Below are 22,367 nucleotides of genomic sequence, written 5' to 3' on the forward strand. Positions count from 1 at the left end.
TTTTTAACATTCAAGAACGTCAATTTAAGACATATTTGTCCCTGGAGATAATTTTAAATTCCCTACATGTCCTAATTAAATGATATTTGACCCAATGGAAGAAATTGTATAAAAATCTTGTCAATGTCAAGGATGAAAAGTTGAAAAAAAAAGAGATGAATCTTATTTCTCTCATTCAAACAACCCCAACTCTCTCACACACTCTCTCTCATTTCTCTCATTACGAGCTTCAATCCAAGAGAGAAAAATCTTTTTTTTTCTTTACTCAATTTTTGTAATATTTTTATCTATAAAGGGTTTATGAGATACGAAAAAATAGAGCTTTTTGCTGGGTTTAAAATAAGAGTTGGAGCTTGGATTAGAAAGAGGTAAAAATTCTTTTAATATCCTGTAATTTTTTTGAATGTTTTGAATAATTTTTAGCTGTGTTATGGTTGGAAATGTTTTTCCCCTACTTTTCGCAATTTCATACCATAAATTTTAATTTTCTCTTTTGTATACATTTTCTAGTAGTAATGCATATGTTACATGTACCAACACTAATGTTGAGGGAAAAAATTATCTAGGGTTCCAGTTTAATATTTATCATCTTCCTTTGCTTTCAAAGTTCAGATTTTAAGTATTTTGAATGTTTCATTGTTGGGTGAAATTTTGGATTGACACTTGACATATCTTTCTTTTCAATATTTTTGGTACTTGTGTGATGTGAAAATAATATTGCTATCACTTGGAATCCATTTGTTGTGGGTGGTACTCGTATTTGGGTTGAACTCTTACTAGACAGTTGACAGTATACTTGTGGTTTTAATGTTTTGTTATGTTCGAATATGGAGTGAAATATTTTTCAATAATACCTATTTGCTTAGAGATGAAAAGTAGATTTCTCGATAGTTTATCTGTCGACAGTTCACTAATGTAGAAAAATGTCATCGCGCTTAACTGTCATTCCCGACAATTAGCCTCAATAATTCTCGACAGATGAACTGTCGAGAACGACAGTTCATTCCTTCCCTCCGTTCAATTTCACAAGTCAAACTTTGGTTCATTCTAACATTACACGAGTGTTTTGCATAAACATATATGAAATGCTATGATCTCGTGATTTTTTGATTGATTTGTTCATATGTGGTTAGATTTTTTCCATCCGAACGTCTCACATGTGACTGATTTCCATATGTGGTTATATTTTTGTATTTCACGTTTTTATTTGTATAACAATACCACCATCGTCACGATTCATTCTTCATAATTTTTGGATCACATGCAATTCAAATCTATTTTTGTAAAAGTTGCTTGTTTGAATTCAAATTATGATAGATTGCATAAATCAATTGAGTTATATTATGTACTGTGATCAGATTGTTTTTGCACATAAGGTGAACGTTATTACATTTCTTCACATTGTTTTCTACGTACTTTATCTCGGAATACTAATTTCACCAATGTATGATGACATATGAGCAAACTCATACTCATGACTGGAATGATCGTCAAAGTGTTGGTGCACACATTCTTGCTATAATTGGAAATGGAACCAATCGATTTCGTTGTCAAAGAAAGAGCAACCTTCACAACGGTCTACTTTTGATGACTGTGGCAACTGCACGGAAAAATATTTTGTTTTCTATTTATGTATATAATTTTGCATTAGTTGGTTTTATTTATGTGATGTTGGCAGAGGAAATTGTTTTTGTTTCGTACAGAAAATGTTTATAGTAATGAATAGTAAATAGTAAAGAATAGTATATTGTTTTTTAAATAGGGTCATGGAGCTACTCCATAGTACAAAACAATGGTTACATCATGTTCGATACTTGAGCAAGGTGTACATAAAAATGGTTTTTGGTGCATTTTATAACTTTCTTGCTTTCGAAACTCATTTGATTTATCGATTTAAAATGGTATTCAATTAAAAATAAATATGATTGAATTGAATATTATGATTTGTTGCAATCGAAAACGTTCGTGAATTATGGTAATATCACTGGACATCGTTTTCTTGCAAAACATAATGAGCAGTTCTTTGTTTGCATTAAAATATTGTGCGTACCATGTTTCAATCAAGATGAAATGGTACACATGATTTAATGTATACAATTTTCATAAATGATAGACCAAGTGTGAGTGATACAAGCACACTTAGACTTTAAAAGCATCACACTAATTGTCTTTCAAATTCAATTTGAGATGTGATGAAAATAAGTTTTCATCGTCGCGTATTTCGGTCGGAGGTATATTCAAGTTAACGACCTTGAACTTCAATTCAATTTGAGTACGGGGATCAAGAATATCGAGTTTGTCCTTCAACATTAACAAAAGTCTGATTACGATATTACTTGTCGGAACCAAAATGTAGGTGGTTTTGTCTCCTCTTCACTTCTATTCGTCATCCGCATGAACAAACTTTCCCCATGCGACATGATGAAACTCAAATGATTATTCATACCTCAAATGTTAGGATTGCAACGATAAGAATTCTACAGAATCAATGTGTTGACATTTAATAGCATGAAAGTGGCACTACATAATACGTAAATTCGTACAATAGTAAAAGGTCAAATCAAGGCTTTCCATCGTTTTTAAGTGTTCAATTTGACAGTAAAACTATATCCCGACAGTTTGTAAATGTCGGGTTCGACATTTCAAACGTCTAACCTGACGGTTTGTAAATGTCAAATTCGACAGTTGAACCATCGAAAATGTCGAGAAGCAGATGACAGTGGGCAGAACATATTCTTCAGCACAACACATTAAGTGTGATAATTAGTAGTGAGCTAGATGAAAAAGGTTAGATTGGCCTTGTTATTGAAGAGACATTTAATGAAAACATTATTTAGTTTTAATGAAAGAAAGTACTCAAAACCTTAATAGTGATAATCATATATGTGAAGGATTTTAAAAAAAAAATCAATGAATAATAATTTCAAAAATTTTAAGTAAATATGTCCAGATTGTATTTAATATTTACAAAACAGTAAACTGTAGAAGTAAAATGTAAATATTTTCTAATAACTAACCTCTCAAAATGGATTATGAATGCAAGAGAAAAATCTTCTTGATCAATGAAATGAAGAAGATGAGAAAAATTAGGATTTGTAAGGGAAGAAGAAGATATATTTGTTTATGTTTCATTTTAAATTTCTTTTACCCTTTTTTATTAACACAAATTCATATTAATCAATATAATACACATTTATCCATATTTTTTTTATATATAAAATAAATCACCACATCAATATAATCAATTCTTTCAAATCAAGCATTAATGCTAATGAAAATGTATCATTAAGGGTAATTTGGACATTTCACACAAAAAAGTGACATTTTTGCTCACATAAAGTGAAAATGACAACTTTTGGAGACCTTGTTAATTTTGTGACATTTTTGAAAATTCCCCTTAAATCTAATGTGGATGTGATGACCTCCAATGTTATTATGCAAATTTGAATGAATAAATCAATGTGAGAAAGCGTAGGGCATGATTTCACCCAACTATCAACAATGTTTCTCAATTATATAGTTAACTCTAATAATTTTTTTTTTTTCAAGTTTATAAGCAAGAACCCTAATTTTATTCTACTTCCTCTTTCGAGTGCCAAGTAAAAACTAATTCTATATTTCAATTCCAAATTAAAATCAAGAGATAATCAAGTTCAAGAGCTTAAGTGGAACATGTTTCAAAGATTTTATGCTTTCTCTCGAAACCTATAAAATCTAGGTTATGCTATTCTAAGATCGAACATAAATTTTTCTCTCTATAATGCTGAAATTTAAAATATCAAATCATTCATTTATTGGTTGGATAATTGAAAGTATTAAATCAATAACACGAATAAACTTCAATGAAAAACTAGAAAGAGATAACTAATATAAAATCAAAACATGGTCTCAAGTTATGATTACATCAAACCCTAGATTAAGATTTTAGTTCATGAAATATGAAAGAGACATAATCAAATTCAACATAAAAAACATAGATAATAAAAGAAATAAAAGCTGGTTTGGAGCTTGAATTCTTCTTCTCCTTGCTGCCTCTTTTGTTCTTTTGATTGATCTCTTGCCTCTTGCATCGTCAAATTCTCCTTTAAAAAGTACATTTGAAGTTGTATTCGTAAGTCATTTGAAGTCCTAGCCAAGTTGGATTGTAATTGGGCTCTTAACAGCTTTAAAAAAAAAAAAAAAAAAAAAAAAACACACTCGATGAGCATCCAACTTGGGCGCTGCGTAATAAAATTGGGCTCTTATAGCTGTGGTGCTTGGGCACTGCGTAATAAAATTACCTAGTGCCTAGACACTACTGATCTAGCCCCTAGGTGCCAGATTTCTACAAATCTGTATTCCTTTCTGCAATGGGCTGGTGCCTGGGCATCCAACTTCTACTTTCTTTTCGCTACTCCTGCTTTTTAGATGGCACTTAGGACCATTGTGGTAGCGCCTGAGCCCCTACCTTTGGTGTAACTCTCTTCCTTTTTTCTTCAAGTTAGTCACTTTCTTTACCTCTTTTGTATGGTTTCCAAGACATTCAACTGCTCATTGTAACGACCTAAATTTTAAATATTTAAATTATTACTAAAACTTTCATTCCATAGTTAAATAAACCTGTCAAACATCCCAACATATCCCAACATGGAAATTTATGTTCCACCAATAATAAATTAAACATATAGGAAATATAATTAATTGAAATATGTCTCAAATCCTAAATCACAAACTTTACATGGAAATAAAACTAAAATAACGCTGAAAAATAAAGATCCATAGTCATGTTACTTCGAATTTTTATTATTGAATTTCATAATTTCTAACATCACAATTAAACCTCATCGCCAATTGACCAACGACCCGTTCTAACTTGTGAGGAGTGGAGAAAAGGGTAAGTACATGAGAATACTTAGTAGGACACGAAAAATTATGGTGCAATCCTGAATAAAAATATTTGAATACATGTGTCAAAATATTTTACCGTGATCATATCTTTAGAAATCGATAAAAAGCTTAATAAATATCATATCTTTGATATCAGATGGCCATAACATATATATCATATCATATCTTCAAACATTTATAAACACAATAATCCAACAACATGAAAATAAACAATTTAAACGGTATAAAACGACTGCACATCATTATCTTACCTTGTTAGATAGCTTTAATTTTTGGAAGACCAAGCTAAAAGAATCACGTTCACTTAATTCTTTTGTCTTCATAAATTATATTACATGATAAAACTCTACATAAAGTGAGATAAGAATATTGGACTTCGTGTAGAAAATGACATGTTTCAAGCACACGTCTCTATCATATAAAATGAGATAATCTCCACCAATAACTTTATGAGACACGTGGCATGCTAGAAAATTTTACATCAAGATATAATAATAATAATAATAATAATAATAACAATAATAATTGACACATTCTTCAACAACTCATACCCACGTTCATTCTCCATAACACACTCTCTCTCCTTTTTCTTTTTCTTTTTTTTCTTAATAAAATCTTTATTTAATAAAAATCAATTACTATCTTACCAAAAACTTGCTTCATATAAGTGTCACCCATTAAAAATCTAAATTCATTAAATAACTCAACTAAAATACAATTCAAGACAATATCTTTTGACCTCGATAACTTGGGCTTCGCTTATTTAAATTAACTTTTTTTCCAGCTTAACATACATGATTAGTTATGAGTTATTCAACGAACACCATATTAATATACTTATATTTGCTATATCGAAATCTAAATATTTGACCCAAATAAAATTGTATTAATACATATATCACATTAGCCCACCCCTCGCCCCAACTTCCCAAATTTAAAATATAATATATAAAATAATTAATTCTAGTATGTAAAAATGCTTGGGGCTTTACACTCATTCATTTAATCATCATTTTTAGCTTCTTCAAATTGAAAGATTTACTCTTTTTCACCTATTCACAATCCTACAAAACAACATTAACACACACATCGAAACGTTCTAAAAACCCAACGAATCTAACAAATTATCAAGTTAAATTGGTATTAAAAGCATGAGAGAAATACACTCGTCAAACACCCCTAAACTAAATAATTTGCCAGTCATCGAACAAACACAAAATAAAAAGAGGAACACTAATAAAATCACACAAATAAAACTAAGCATGTTGATTCAAATAAAATAGGTTTAGTTAGATAGGTTTCTTTTTGAGCTCAGGATTGAAAATATTATATCAAATTCATGAATTATTTTAAAATCATAATGTAAAAGCCAATCTTTCACTTATCGAATACAAACATGTGTGTGTGTGTGAAAAGAATCAAGTATAACGCGGTACATTCAAAAGTTGTTTCAATTCCCAGCATGCAGTAGTCAAATATATCTTTTCTTCGTTTGTGAAATCCACAAACCCCCAAACTTATTTTCTTTTATTCTTTTTTTCCCTAGGTGTATTCTAAAGTTGATTTTTAAATGCAAATTCCTTACACCACTCCAATTTGGTTGAGTCTAATTGGTAATGTTAACAATCTATGCCTGTGATGATTCTTCTGAGGTTTAAAGTGCTTCGACAGTCAAGTTTATACTAAACAATTCAAACCTTCTAGTTATCTAAACCCCTAACAATTCTGATATCATTTTCAGCTCAAGAACAACCTCACCATTTTTTCTCTTCTTGACCCCTATAACAAGTTTTTAGTCAATAACTCCTCGATTTTCAAATAACAAAGGGCATCGGGTTTCAAGACCCCAAAGGACCTACTGATTTAAGAAAAAAAATTGCAAGCATAAGGCATTTAGTTAACAAGTACAGTGCCATTTTTCTATTTTTTTCTTTCAAGGCGAAAATAAAATGAGGCTTAAATCTCTAGCATATGGTCATCACCTAGTTTACACTTGATAGTTAAAGACACTTCACACAATTCTTTTTTCAATATACACATAATCACCATAAGCATAAATTAATCTCTTTCACTGGCTCAAATACCCCAAGATTATAAAATGTTCAAGGATGTTATGAATAATAGGTTCAGGATTGAGTATCTAAGTTCTCTATTTCAATCCATAGTAAGCGTGAATCAATTCATTCCCGTACGTTGTTAAACTCGATTCAATGCATAAATAGTTTCACATTCTACATAGACAAGCAAAAAATTCAACCAAGACACATAATTTATTCACAATCTATAAACTACTACATATTCTCAAGTATATAAATCATGGTCGATATGGCTATCTAACAAACATACAAGCATGCAACAAAATAAAAATTATTCATTTATTATTATTATTATTATTATTATTAGTAGTAGTAGTAGTAGTAGTAGTCATATTTCGCCCCCAAACTCGATCATTTTCCTACAAAAACAAAGAGACGTGTTAAAAATCAAAACAAAAATGTTCAAAATAAAATTTAAATTGTTGAAAATGAGAGATAGAACTTGGGTTTCTTACCAATGAGCACTTCTTTAACATCATTAGGTAGACATTGATGTGGTTTAAAGTTAATTCTCCAAGAGAGATTTCTTCCACATTTCGTTATTGCTCTTGTTGTAATGCTTCAATATTTAACGTTGGCTTTAAATATTGATCTATCTTTACTCAACAATTTGACGCGCCAAAGGTGTGTAATTTATACACGATGAATGGTCCCGATTAACATAATTTAAGCTTTCTTCGGAAAAAGTTTCAAGCAGGAATTAAAGAGAAGCACTTGTTGTCCTGGCTTGAATTCTCTCTTTAAGATTCTCTTATCATGCCACATCTTTAGCCCATTCCTTGTAGATCTTTGCATTCTCAAATGCCTCATTCTGAAATTCCTCTAGTTCATCAAGTTGAAAAAGATGATTTTGCCTGCTACTTTCACATCAAGATTTAATCTTTTCATAGCCCAACAAACTCGATGCTCCAATTCCACCAGAAAGTGACATACTTTTCCAAATACCAAACGGTAAGGTGACATTTCAATTGGCATTTTGAATGCTGTCCATGATGCCCATAATGCCTCATCTAGCTTGTGAGCCTCTAGTTTTACGCTTGGTGCTTACCGTCTTTTCCAATATTTGTTTTATATCCCTTTTGGAGATTTTTGCTTGCCTATTAGATTGAGAATGTTAGCCAAATGTCAATTTGTGCCGTATATTATACTTTCCCAAGAAAGAGTTGAAAAGTTTGTTACAAAAATATGTACTTTCATCACTTACAATTGTTCTAGGCATGCCAAACCAAGTAAAGATATTTTTCTATAAGAATTTAAAGACCACTTTTGCATCATTTGTTAGTGTAGCAATAACTTCTACCTACTTTGATACACAGCCCACAGCAAGTAAAATATGTACTTGGCCAAAAGAGGGTGGAAAAGGACCCATAAAGTCTTTGAGATATTCTCAGTGCTTTTAGCAACGATCACAAGTCGTCACAAGGGTATAGCAATCCTTGAAAAGAGTAGGCCAATAGAATCCTAACTGTGACATCTTTGTTGCAGTATGTATAGGACCGAGTTACCTCCATAAGATGACGAATGGCATTTATCTATAATTAACTACATTTCTTCCAAAGGAACACATCTTATTATTTGATCTGTGCAATTCTTGAAAAGCAATAGATTATCCCATAAATAAGGCTTAATATCATGTAATAATTTCTTCTTTTGATGAAAAGTCTAATTAGGTGGCAACTCCCCATAGGGTAAATAATTAATATAAATCAGCATACATGGGAGTTTGGCTGAAACTACTAAGAGAAGCTTATCTGGAAAAGTTTTTTAGATTCGAAAATGGTTTACCAATACATTCCCACTGCCTTTCTTGTCCCGAATTTCAACATCAAACTCTTGTAAGAGTAATATCCAACGGATCAAATGGGGTTTCATATCGTGCCTTTCAAACAAATATCAAATAGCTGCATGATCTATGTATATGATTTCCTTGGTGCCAATGAGATAAGGTCTAAACTTATCACAAGCAAAGACCACTACAACATCTCCTTTTACATTGTATGTAGTCAAGTTGAGCTCTACTCGGAGTTTTGCTACCATAGTGAATGGCTTGAAATATCTTATCACATCTTTGTCCAAGAACTACTCCTACATTATCACTAGCAACACACATGACTTCAAATGGTTGACTCTTATATGGCATTATCATAACTGGGACGATAATCATTTTCTCCTTGATTATCTCAAAGGGATTAAGACATTTTTCATCAGACACAAATGTAGTGTCCTTCTTTAGAAGGTTGCATAGAGGTTTAGCTACATTTGAGAAGTGTCTAATAAGCCTCCTGTAGAACCCAGCATATCCCAAGAAACTTTGAATTTTTTTTTTTACATTTGTAGGTGGTGGCAGCTTCTCTATTTTATCAATCTTGGCTCTATCATTTCTAGTCCCTTTGCTGACACTTGGTGACCTAGCACAATTTCATCTTGTACCATAATATGGCACTTTTCCTTGTTAAGATTGAAGTTCATTTCTTCACAGCATTGTAACACCAAAGAGAGATTGTGAAGGTAATTATCAAAAGATATACCAAAAATAAAAAAAATAAAAAAAAAACCATCCATGAATACCTCTATAATCTTCTATATCATGTTTGCTAAGATAGACATCTTGCTTATCTAAAAAGTGGCTGTGCATTTCATGAAGCAAACGACATTGTTTGAAAGGAAAAAGTCCTATAAGGGCAAGTGAATATAGTCTTGTCTTAATCTTTTAGTGCTATCGCAATCTGATTATAGGCAAAATACCTGATCAATGAATAGTAGTGGAGAGTGATCTTTTCTCATTGTTTTATTCAACTTTCTATAGTCAACAAATCCTTCAATTAGTTAATGTTCTTGTAGGACTCAGCTTGTTGTCATTCTTGACCAGTTGCATCCCACCTTTCTTTAGAACCACTTGTAGTGGACTAACCTATGCACTGTTTGAAATTACAAATACGATTTCGACTTTCAATAGTTTCAATGCTTCTGCTCTGACCACTTCTTTCATAGATGGATTAAGTGTCCTTTGATGCTTAATAGATGGTTTGTAGGAATTCTCCATAGGTATCTTGTGTATGTAAATTGTTGGACTAATTTGCAATAGACCAACCTAAGGCAACCTTGTGTTTTCTCAACACCTTTAGCAATTTTTCTTCTTCATCTCTGGTACATGATGAAGAAATAATAACTAGAGAAATAGAATCCTCCTCCAAGAATGAATCGTGAAGATGGTCTAGAAGCTGCTTCAACTTTGAATTGCTGTTTTTATTTTCCTTGGCCTTATCAAGATTGGCTGACTACTAAATATCTTGACTATGCGATGGATTGCTTTCAACTAATAAAGATTAAAATGTTAATACACAATCAACCAAGTCCTTGCTTCCCATATAACCTCGAACAGTAGTAATGTCCTCATTGTTGCACTAATCATCATATAATACTCCAAAGGGTCTTCAAAGAATACTTTCTCTTCCTTTACCACAGACTCTATGAAGTCTATTCTATGACAAGTAGGAAATTCCATTGCTTGATAGTGTTGAACATCACTATTTCTTCATTAACTCTCAATGTCAACCGACATCCTTGTACATCAATTAGAACTCTTCGGATTGCAAAAAATGGTCTGCAAAGAATCAGTAAAATCCTCGAATCTTCTTTAATGTCCAAAACCAAAATCAGTTAGTAAGATGAATTTATCAACTTTCACCATAACAACTTCAATGATCCCTCGTGGGTAAGTGAGGAATCTACTAGCTAGCTACAAAAAAAAAAAAACTGTTGTTGGCTTCACTTCCTTGAGACCTAACTTGTTGAACACTGATAGAGATATCAATTTGGTGCTAGCTCTAAGGTTAAGAATTTTCAATTGTGCAAGGAATAATGAAGCTGCTCGAATTTTTCAAATTTCGAGAGAGCTTCTTTTGAAAAATTGCATTAAATTGCTCTATCAACTTCACGATCTCATATTTTTTTGGATTCATCTTTTTTGACATCATATTTTTCATAAATTTAGTGTAGTTTGGCATCTCTTCCAAGGCATTAGCAAATTGAATGTTAATGTGAATTTTCTTGAAAATATCCAAGAACTTGGCAAACTATGCATCAAATTTCTTCTTCTAAAATCTTTGGGGAAAAGGAAGTGCTGGCTTGATGATTGGTAGATTATTTAGGTTTGTGAGAGAATTAGGTCTGTGATCTTTCCTTGTTTCCTCAACTTGAATCTCTTGTTTTGGAACACTCTATTTTCCTTCCTGATTAGGTGTGGAATTCGATGTCTCTATAGGCATACTCTCTCCAAATTCTTTGCAGCTCCTCAATGTAATAGCTTTGTAATGCTTCTTTGATTTGACCTCTATATCACTTGGAAAATTTTCTTTCGATTGAAAATTAATTGAAGTAGCCAACTGACCAATTGTATCTTAAGATTCTTCATTGTAGCTCCACTGTTTGTCATACGAGCCTCAATATTATTCAAACATCACTTATATTTGTTAAATCATGATCTTATCTCCAATATAAAAGTCCTCAGGATGTCTTCCAAGGATTGTTTGCCTTTAGAAGATTGATTATTGAATCTAGGAAGAGGTTGAAGTACATTCTTGTTGTTTCCATATGATAAATTTTCATATTTTTTTAGCCCTGGATGGTAGTGATTACATGAGTAATTTCTTCTCTGGTTGAAGTTCTTGTTGTTGACACACTGAGCTTGCTCATTCTCCATCTTAGCATCCTAATGTGGTGTAGAAGCAATAGTTAATACAGATATTTGAGTAGTAAGTAATGAAAACTGAGCTGCGAGGACAGTGTTAGGTTCTACTTCATAAAGAATAGCAACTCTTTTTGCACTTAAGCTCTCACTTGACCATTAGTAGATGTTGATAGCTATATTATCCAAGAGTGAATAAAAAACATATGCAGTTTTAGCCATCAAAGTAACACGTTTAGCAACATCAACTATAGTCTGTGTTTGGCCATTCAATCCGTTGTAGAATATCTCAATTTGCATCCAACTCTAATAACCATGTTGAGGGTAACTTCTAAGCAAATCTTTAAATATCTCCTAAGCTTCATAGTATGGTTTAAGGTCTAATTGTCTGAAGTGGCCGATCTCACTCCATAGTTGAGCTAACTTGGAAGGAGGAAAGAGTTTAGTGAGAATTTTTTTGATCAAAACCTTCCTAAGTAGTAATCGACCTATACGACAATGATTAGAACCATGCTATTACTTTATCTATCAAGGAAAAGGAAAACAAACGCAGTCTGATTACATCTTTAGTAACGTCATTCATCTTCACAATATAATAAATCTGTAGAAAAGTAGCTAGATGGACGTTAGAATCATCTTGTGGAACTCTCCCAATCTGATTTTGTTGTACCATTTACATCAATCTTGACTTCAGTTCAAAGTTATTTGCAAGCATTGTCAAGCGTGCAATACTGGAGTAGTGATCATTAACAACTGGTCCAATATATTCCCTAATAGCTCGCTGTTGATTATTTTCATTTGCTACCTGTTCTGCCATTGCTTCGAGTTTGTTTCTTCGCATACCCCAAAAAAAAAAAAAAGTTCTTTTAATCTTGGGATCAATGGGTAGCAATTTAGAATTTCTTGCTTTTCGTGTGCACAGTTGAAATAAAAATAAGCAAACTAATAGTGATTAATGAAATGGAACATTAAAACAAAGTTACTAATATTATTTGTAAAAATCAAATAAATCAATTCTCGACAACGGCATTAAAAACTTGTTACGCATTTTTTATAATATAAATATATCGTAAGTGTACAGTGTCAAGTTTTCTGATTTATTAAATATAATATTATTGTGATGACTGATCCAACGATATTATGCAAATTTGAAGGAATAAATCAATATGAGAAAGCCTATGGCACAACTTCACCTAACTATCAACAATGTTTCTCAATTATTTAGGTAACTCTAATCAATTTTTCCAAGATTATAACTGAGAAATCTAATTTACTTCTCATAATTTAATTCTACTCACTCTCTCAAGTACCAAGTGAAAACTATTCCTATATTTCAACTCTAATATCTTTATTCTAAATTAAAATCTAGAAAGTATCAAATTCATAATTCCTAAGTGGATCATGTTTCAAAGATTTTATACCATCTCTCTCTCCAAAATTTAGGTTGTGTTAAGATCGCACCTAAATTTTCCTCTCTCGAGTGTCAAAATTTAAACCATCAAATCATTCAATTATTGATCAGGTGATTGAAAGTATTAAACCAATAACACAAATAAACTTCAATGAAAAACTGGAAAGAGATAACTAATATAAAATCAAAATTTCTGGTAAATCAAAAGGTAATCTCTCACACTCGACTACAAAGGAAATTTGTTACGAATAGGGCCTTCTAATGAAGAATAACGAAGGACAACCTATGAAGAATCCTATTTAGGCTTACTGGTGATCCATGATCAACTTAGATTTGATTCTGTAGATTTTGACCCATTTTCTCATTGAACGGAGGGTATAATTTTTCTGAAAGGTAACTAACTCGGTTTCATATATAAATTTCTATAGAATCTTTGACCCCCCCTCCCTACCCAACTTCTAAAATTTGTTTAATTGGCTCAAAGATATCAAAAGAAAAAAGAAAGAAAAGGTCAAATGCTGAATCCTTTTATTTTTCTCAAATTGGAATATGTAATTTCATGGTAATGGTAGACTTGCAATCATTTTTGTTTTTTTTTCCTTATTTATTTATTTTTATTTTTTGTGTGAAAACATAGGAGAAACTACTATTTTTTGTTACATTTAGAATGAAAAGAGAATAATATCCTTCTACTTCCTTTTTTTTTTGGAAGAAAATGAGGATCCAAATGGTCTCAAGTTATGGTTACATCAAACCCATAGATTAAGAATTTAGTTCATAATGAATGAAAGAGACATAATTAAATTCAACATTAAAAACATGGATAAGAAAAGATGGTTTGCAGCTTAAGCTCTTTTCTCTTTGTTACCTCTTTGTTCTCTTGATTGATCTCTTAACTCTTGCCTCTTGCATCGTTGAATTCTCCTTTGAAAAGCGTCTTTAAAGTTGTACTTATAAGTCCTTTGAAGTCCTAGTCGAGTTGGATTGTAATTGGGCTCTAAACAACCAAAAAAAAAAAAAAACAACCCTACTGACGGCTCAGTGTCTAGGCGCTATAGATGTGGCGCCTGGGCACTGCGTAATAAAATTGCCTAGTGCCAAGGCACTAGAGTTTTGAAAATTTGTGTTCCTCTCTTCAATGGGATGGCATCTAGGCATTGCAAGTGTGGCGCCTAGGCTTCCAACTCCTGTTTCCTTCTAGTTGCTCTAGCTTTTTAGGTGCGCTAAGGCGCCATTGTGGTAGTGTTCTTTGATGTATATTTCCTCCATTTTTTCTCAATTTAGCCACTTTCTTCACCCCCTTTACATGATTTTCAAGACATTCACTTGCTCATTCATTTAATCATTCTTTTTAGCTTCTTTAAACTCCACGATTACTCTTTTTCACAAATTCACTAATCCTACAAAGCAACATTAACACTCACATCATAACGTTCTAAAAACTCAACAAATTTAACAAATTATCAACTTAAGTTGCTATAAAAAGCATGAGTGAAACACACTCATCTTCCAATCTACTGAGATATTTGATCTCCAGGGGAGTATGATATTGAATATGACACAAGAATCTATAGAGTTTTTTTTTTTTTTTAAATGTCTTGACAGTGAAGAAGTAATTTCTACTTCAACGATGAATAAAATTTACATACTGTAGGCTGAACCATTAATTGATAGTAACTATACTGTAGCAAATCTTCGATCTTTGACATGGCATAAAAGAATGGGTCACATACATGATAAGGGTCTAGAAATACTAAAGAAATCAAGTTTTTTTTTTTTTTTTTTATTATAAGTAATTATAAGATTGAAAAGCTTAAATATAGTGACAAGCATGTTATGCGAAAACAAAATAGAATATCTTCTAAAACTACCATTTATAAATCCACCTCTACTCTTGAATTTTACATGCTGATCTTTAGAGGCCCGCATCTATAAATAATCTTATTGGATAAGATTTTATCTACTTATAGTATAAGATTTTTTAAGAAAAATATGGATTTTTTTTTATTTTTTATTTTTTTATTTTTTTATTTTTTGTTAATAGCTAAATCTGACACTTTTCAAATTTTAAGCAATGAAAATTGTTGATTGAAAATTAAAAAAACAAGAAAAATTAAATCACTCAATTCGGTAATGTTGAGTATGACTCCCTTTGCAAATAATCAGGTATTCTAAGGAATATGGTTGTCACTTATACATATCAGTAGAATGGTGTAACTTTGAGAATGAATGAAACCTATTTGAGAAGATTAGATGCATGCTCTAAGTTTTAGTCTTCCTAAGTTATTTTGAGGACATGTCTTAAAAATTGTGACATATCTAATTAATATAATTCCCTCTACTTGAGCAAATGCGGTCTGACAAGCCTACAGATTATACTAGACTTAAAATCTTTGACTGTGCATCCCATCAAACTGAAGAAAAACTTGAACCAAGTGTTAATGAACATAATGGCTTTAAAATCATTATAAGTAGAAATCCCATTTTTCATGAAAATGTTATGCCCTGTGTTGTTTTTTCCAGTTCTAGTTATGAAAAAACTGCATTAATGAAAGAAACAATTTCAAAATATATAGGTTTTCAAGAAGTTGGTCAGGAATAATAGAGCCTTTTTTACCGTAATTTGGGTCAGTTAAGGTTTAAAACAAGGTCGGTAAAAGTATAGGCCTCTTTTGATCAGGAAAAATATACCTTTGCCAACAAAGGAATTGAAGTTGAAAAAAATATAGACTGACCACAGTAGTTGGTCGAGGAAAATATACCTTTGTTGACCAACCAATTTAAGTCGGGTAAACATTGGAGACCATATTAGGTTAGTTGGGAAAAATCTCCAATTTGCCAACCAAGAAAATGTGATCTAGTGGATTTAATCCTGTGCAATCCACATTTGTCGACTATGATTTCAGTCAATAAATGGGCAATGATCAAATACAAAAAATAGATTAAAAGCCCAACTCAAACACAATGCATGACACAAATCAAAATCAAGATATATCCGAAATCACAATGCAATAGTCACAATTCATAAACCTCTAGCAAAGTACATGTAAGGCAAAATAATATACTATTGTTCACAAGACTCCAAAGTGAGTAACTATGTACATAGATGTAGTCCAAGAAAAAATTATCATAGGCAATCAAAAAGCCTAGTCAAGTTCCAAAAACATAGGCAAAAGCCTAGTGAAACAAAAACATAGGCAATATAAGAACCGAGTAGCATTCTCCGGTCGAAGTGAGTTATACTCATTGACTCTCAATCTCGTCTCCCTCAACATGAGCCTTGTGTGATCTATATGCCTAGTTCTCATTCTGCATGACAACATGAAAGTATTAATATTGTACTCGAAAGTTAACTTAGAAATTAAATGTAAATTTCTTATTCGGGAGTTAACATAGAAGTCTGTATTGATGTCAACATTAATAATCAAATATGATTCATCCAGTTCAAGTATTGGTATCACCCTTTGGCCCCCCTAGGGATGGCAAAAATCCCCGCCCTGACAAGTTGGCAGGACGGAAACTCATCCTGTGAAGAGAAAAAGTAAAATAAAAAATAAAAAAAATAAACGGAACAGCAAATGGGGCAAGCCGCCGTTAGACGGGACGGGGTGCGGCACCCCCCGCCCCGCTACCATCACTAGGCCTTCCCTTTCAAATTCGTGCACTAATTTACTAAAGTTAAAATCAAGGACCACTATTCCATAACACAAGTTCATATTTCCTTTCCTTTGTTAAAAATAATAATAATAATAATAAAATTCTAGCATCACATTCGTACGATGCTGTTAGATATTTGCCAACACTATGAAGTATTTAGGTTCAACAAGAAGCATCTAGGCAAGGACTTCAATGGTCTATTCAGCATGATCTAGCATTTTTGCAGATAAGTTTTATATTCTGCTGTGCAAAATGTATGAGTCAGACCATTTGCTGTGTGGTCCAAAACCTGTCCTGTGAAGAGTATGCTTCCTTTCTAAGTACTATATTATCTGATCAGTCTCTAGTACTCTTCTATGTGTTTGAACTCCATAAACCAAACCCTGTTACATTTGATTTTTTTCTTTGGTGTAGCTCAATAGCACATTTTATTATGATTTCACATGCAGCCAGCCGCCCGGTAGCTCTTTTCTTGTATAGCTTTGTACTACTTACACACTTTCCCTGTTACTCTCTCAATTAATCACCCTTTTACATTTTTACTCCGAATTCCAATTCTTACCCAGCATATTCCACTACCAAAATATGATATTGTCGCTCTGAATAGTGAAAAAGGAAGAGAAAAATGAAATCACTAATTAAAGATGTGCAGATATATGGTTGGTATTGTACAAGCATAAGAGAAATACAGTTCAGAGAAACGACATGTATGGAATAATAGATCTTATTTCAAATACAAGCCTTCTGATATTAGTACCAATAGGTCACCCATCAGTCTCTCAATAAATGATTTCCAACTTCCTTATGAGTGGCACTACGTGTTAAAAGAATATGATGTTAATAATAAACCAAAAAAATGAGTTAAGAACTCGATTAAAAACTCCAGAAGTCTTACAATGATCACAAAATGAAATTACCATTTACTATAACTAGTAGGGACGTCAATCACTGTCACAGTTTGAAATAAATTCGATCTTCGTATCGGATTTTTTGAAATTATTCTCATCATCCATATCATCAACTTCAAATTGGAAGTCTTCTTCCATGTCAAATTCATCAATATATTCCACATCAACTTGTTCAAGTGGAACATCAATGCGAACATATAGTCCATTGTCCAAATCATCTCGTTCAACCAAAAGCTGTATATCTGTATACGAGCTGTCTTCTTGGACAAAATTAGAAGTGGAGATTTCATCATCGTCATTACACTCATCAGTAGTCTCAACTGCATCCCATATATGACGATGCGAGGCCTTTTGTATTACTTTCGAATTGGTTTTATTTTTCAAATCATTTAGATAGAACATTTGAATAGCTTGTGCTGAAAAAATTAATGGATGATCCTTGTACCAAGTTCGAGAAACATTGACTGATATAAAATTTGATTCTTATATAACCCTTTAAATGTTGAGAGAACACAGAGAACTCATTTACTTGAACTACATTTCAACCATCATCATTACGTTCTAGTCTCCAACCCATAAAAGTACATAGATGAAAATGTAAGAGCCTCATTAATAATGTATCTCTCTGCAGTTGAATCTTCTGGACTTGCTTTGTTCTTCACACACATCTTCAAAGTTCACAAATATCGCTCTATTGGATAAATCAACCATGAAGCAATTGGTCGAGTTAGTCGGACCTCACGAGGCAAATAAACTGTTAAGTGCACCATTATGTCAAAGAATGCAGGTGAAAAAATTCTTTTAACCTATATAAAATCAGTAAAACTTCTTTTTCAAGCTTCTCTAGGTCTTTCAAATGTAACGTTTGAGCAGTTATTTGCTCAAAGAACTTATAAAGTTCAACCAATGCATTACAAACATCATTCTTCAAGTACTTTCTTACTCCAGTAGGTAATATTCGTTGTAAGAGCACATTACAATCATGGCTTTTTCAGCCATGTATGCGACCATCGTTTACATTAACACACCTTGAAATATTGGCAGCATACCCATCAAGAAGCTTGACTGACTTTAAAAATCTACATAAGCCCTACATTCCTCGGAAGGTAACGTGTATTCAGCATGTGGTTTATAATACTTTTTCCCTTTAGGTTGTAGGTGCAACCTAGGACGGATGTCCATATCTTTCAAGTCCATACGATCTTTCCATGTGTAATTTGATTTTTTTCTCTACATTCATCAAAGTACCAACCAAAGTGTCATAGACATTTTTTCCAATATGCATGACATCTATGTTGTGTCTCAATTTTATTTTGGACCACTACTCCGACTCAAAAAAAATGGAACGCTTCACCCAATTCAAGCCTTTGACACATCGCTTGCATTTTCCACATATTAAGGGATTTTTACCAAATGCAAGATCACCAAACCTATTCAATTGACAGATAATATCTTCTTCTGTAAACTCACGTGGTGATGATGCAACTCAATTTTTTGTCTTAGTTTTTGCTTCTACGTCATGGATGATTAATAGGTAAAAATTGCCTATGTCCAATATAACCCATCCTGCTTCACAATCTCAATGATAATGAATCTTCATTGCATAAACAACATGCTTTATACCCTTTCATGCTCTAACCTGAAGTGTAGCAAGTTGGAAAAACATTAATGGTCCATATTATCGCAGCTCACAAAGTGACATTTCCTTCATTGACACGTCATATGCTTGAATACCACTCCACAACTATTTTAAGTCATCAACCAAAGGATGCAAATACACGTCAATCTCTTTTACAAGGGCTTTTGGACCCAAAATCAATAAGGACATCTCATAGATGGTGCTTTCATCATCTTCAAAGGAAGTAGATTGTATGGAATAAGTATAATTGGCCACATACTATATGCATTAGACATATTTCCAAATCGATTAAACCCATCGGTTGCCAACCCCAAACGTACATTTCTCATTTCTTCAGCGAAATCAGGGCACATCGCATTAAAAGCTTGCCAAGCCTCTCCATCTGCAGGATGTCTCATTATGCCTTCTTTCAAGGCCTGTTTAGTTTTATGCCGCTTCATCTCTAACGCTGTGTAGCGAGACATATATAATTTCTTAAGTCTAGGAATCACAGGAAAGTATCGAAGAATTTTTTGTGGAATTTTTTTCTAGTTATCTTTGCCACTTCGACATTTAGACTCATGGCATACTAGACATGCATCAAGGTCTTGATTTTCCTTCCAAAACAAAATACAATCATGCTTACAGATATGAATTGATTCATATACCATCCCCAACTCCTTGAGCAGCTTCTTCGAATCATAGTGCAATCTCAGTATGTTATTTGATACTGAAAAAGCATCTATTAATAATTGGAGTAGCATATCAAAAGACTTGTTACTCCATCTATTAAGCACTTTGATGTGCATAAATTTGATGACGAAAGTGAGGGTTGAGTATTTAGCACAGTTCAAATATAACTTTTCAAATGCTTGGTTATTGAACATGTTTTGAAAATTACTTTCATCTTCATTTCTTTGAAAAACTGATCCATGAATTTGTTCTACGTCTGGTTCAATTGATGAACTGGCCTTACCAACATTTGCACCTCCTAAATCACTCAACATTCCAATCATATCATCCTCATCCTTGAAGTTATCATCAACAACTTCAACACTGCTACTCTCCAATCCTGAAGTATGGATTGCAGATAATGAATCACCATGGAAACTCTACCTTTGGTAAGAGATATCGAATCCATATCTAAACAGGTGATGCTTGAATGCATTGATTTCCATAAATGTAGTATTAAGGCAATCTTGACAGGGGCCTAGAATACTGGATGTACCATCATGAATATTATAACATGCGAAAGCTAGAAAATTCCTCAACACATCCTGATTACCCTATTACACAACATAATCCACTACGTCCCATGTTCAACAACCGGTCACGTATATGTTTGCCATAAACTTTCGTGTACAACATCAGGAACACTAATAACTATGCATGAATGCACAAACCAAAGAGATTGTCAAGAATTATATAAAATCATTTCAAACGAGAAAGGAAAGAGAGAGCAACAACTAGTCATTCCATAAGCACTGTCCTTAGAAACCATTTAAGTTTGCCATTAATTACATTATAGTCTCTTATGATCCAAGAACTTCTAGTTTTCAGGATCAACTCAAATGATCAGGAGAGGAAGTTTTTAGATTACTCACATAGCATATAATAGGCACAATCAAAGGACTTTATAGCATATAATTCTTGAACAAACTCCCGTCCATAGATATCCATTACAGCCTTAAAAGCTAAATGCTTATCATATGTTTCATTTCATCGCAGTTAGTAGGATTAATAAGTTTCAAAAGTTATATTTATTGGCCTGCATTTTGATTGTATGTAACAATTATTCTTTTTTCCGATATGGCTTAAGTTAAGAAAATATAGAAAGCATTAACAATAAACATTAAAAGGCACGTAGGAAAAAAAATTTGGCAAATTGATCCATCTAACATTCTCAAACCCATTTTCCAGCTGAATTGTTTACATTTCCCCCTCATAAAACATATCAATAAAACAAACAACAATTATAAGAAAGATAAATATTTATTAGATATATTTTGAGCAAACCATATAGCACAAACAAACCTAAAATAAGCAAAAGGGCAACCAACTGATTAATGCACGACGAAAATAAAGCAAACTAACAACAAAAGTCAAGTAATCTAGTGTTTTACCATTTTGTTACTTAAATTTGACAAACCTTGTAAGCTTTCCTTCTCTGTGGCTGCTTCACAGTTGCTTTGGGATATATATATTCAAAAAGGCATCGTCAGTCATGCTGAAAAATCCTCAATTCAAGAGCACAACCCAAAAGAGAGAAACTCATGGTGATTGCTCTTCTCCTCGGTTCAAAAAGCGGGGTCTTCTCGTCGGTCTTCTCTCCTCAAATGGCTCGAAGAGAAAAACTCATGGAGATCGTGAATTTGGAGGAGAATTGCTCACAGGCAGAAACTAGGAGACAGAGAGGGGGCACAAATGCATTTAGAGAGGAAATGAAATATTTGAGTGGGAAATTGGATTGAGGGAAATAAAAATTTAGAGGCAATCCAAATTTTTAGCAGGAACTGATTTTTTATTTTTTATTTTTTATTTTTTAAGTGTGGAAAATGAATTTTCATCTAAAATTATTAATTAAAACTCGTGTATTTTATTTTTTATTTTACATTTTATTATCATTACTAAATATGTTATTTACTAATTGGTAAATAACTTAATTTATAATTACTTTGAATAATTTATTGTTTTAAAGCAATTCACATTAACTATTTTCAAGATCCTGTACCAATGCAAAATTTTGGGCATTTTACAACTATTAAATCTATATAGTTAGACATATTCTCAAGATTTTGTTTTTCGATTTAAATGATAGAAACTATATTTTTTAGGTAGAAATGATATATAGAAAAATATTAAATTGGGTTTCCATCCATGTACTAAATAAACGATAAAATCGATAGAAGGAGTGATTCAATTATAGTGTACTGATCCCTAATTTCTTACATGCAAGCAAGAGCATTCAACATTGTTAAAGCTTCTTCGTTCTGTCAATGAATAAAAATTAACTTGATTTGAATTACTTATTTAACATGACTCAGTCTAAGATATGATCGTGTAGTTGGACTGGCCTAATCAACACTTTATTATCCTTGCGGCG

At 32.4% G+C, this 22,367-nt stretch overlaps 1 long non-coding RNA gene across 1 annotated transcript; it reads right to left on the reverse strand.

The window, feature by feature from the left end:
- Positions 1-16,079: 16,079 nt before the first annotated feature.
- Positions 16,080-21,723, reverse strand: LOC111380587. The gene is made up of 2 exons (XR_002700206.1): positions 21,414-21,723; positions 16,080-16,390 (listed from the first exon to the last, which is right to left on the reverse strand). It is a non-coding gene; the product is annotated as an uncharacterized LOC111380587 (long non-coding RNA).
- Positions 21,724-22,367: the final 644 nt, after the last annotated feature.

Source organism: Olea europaea, unplaced genomic scaffold, assembly GCF_002742605.1.
Source record: "Olea europaea var. sylvestris unplaced genomic scaffold, O_europaea_v1 scaffold2173, whole genome shotgun sequence".
In the NCBI taxonomy this organism is placed as follows: Eukaryota; Viridiplantae; Streptophyta; class Magnoliopsida; order Lamiales; family Oleaceae; genus Olea; species Olea europaea.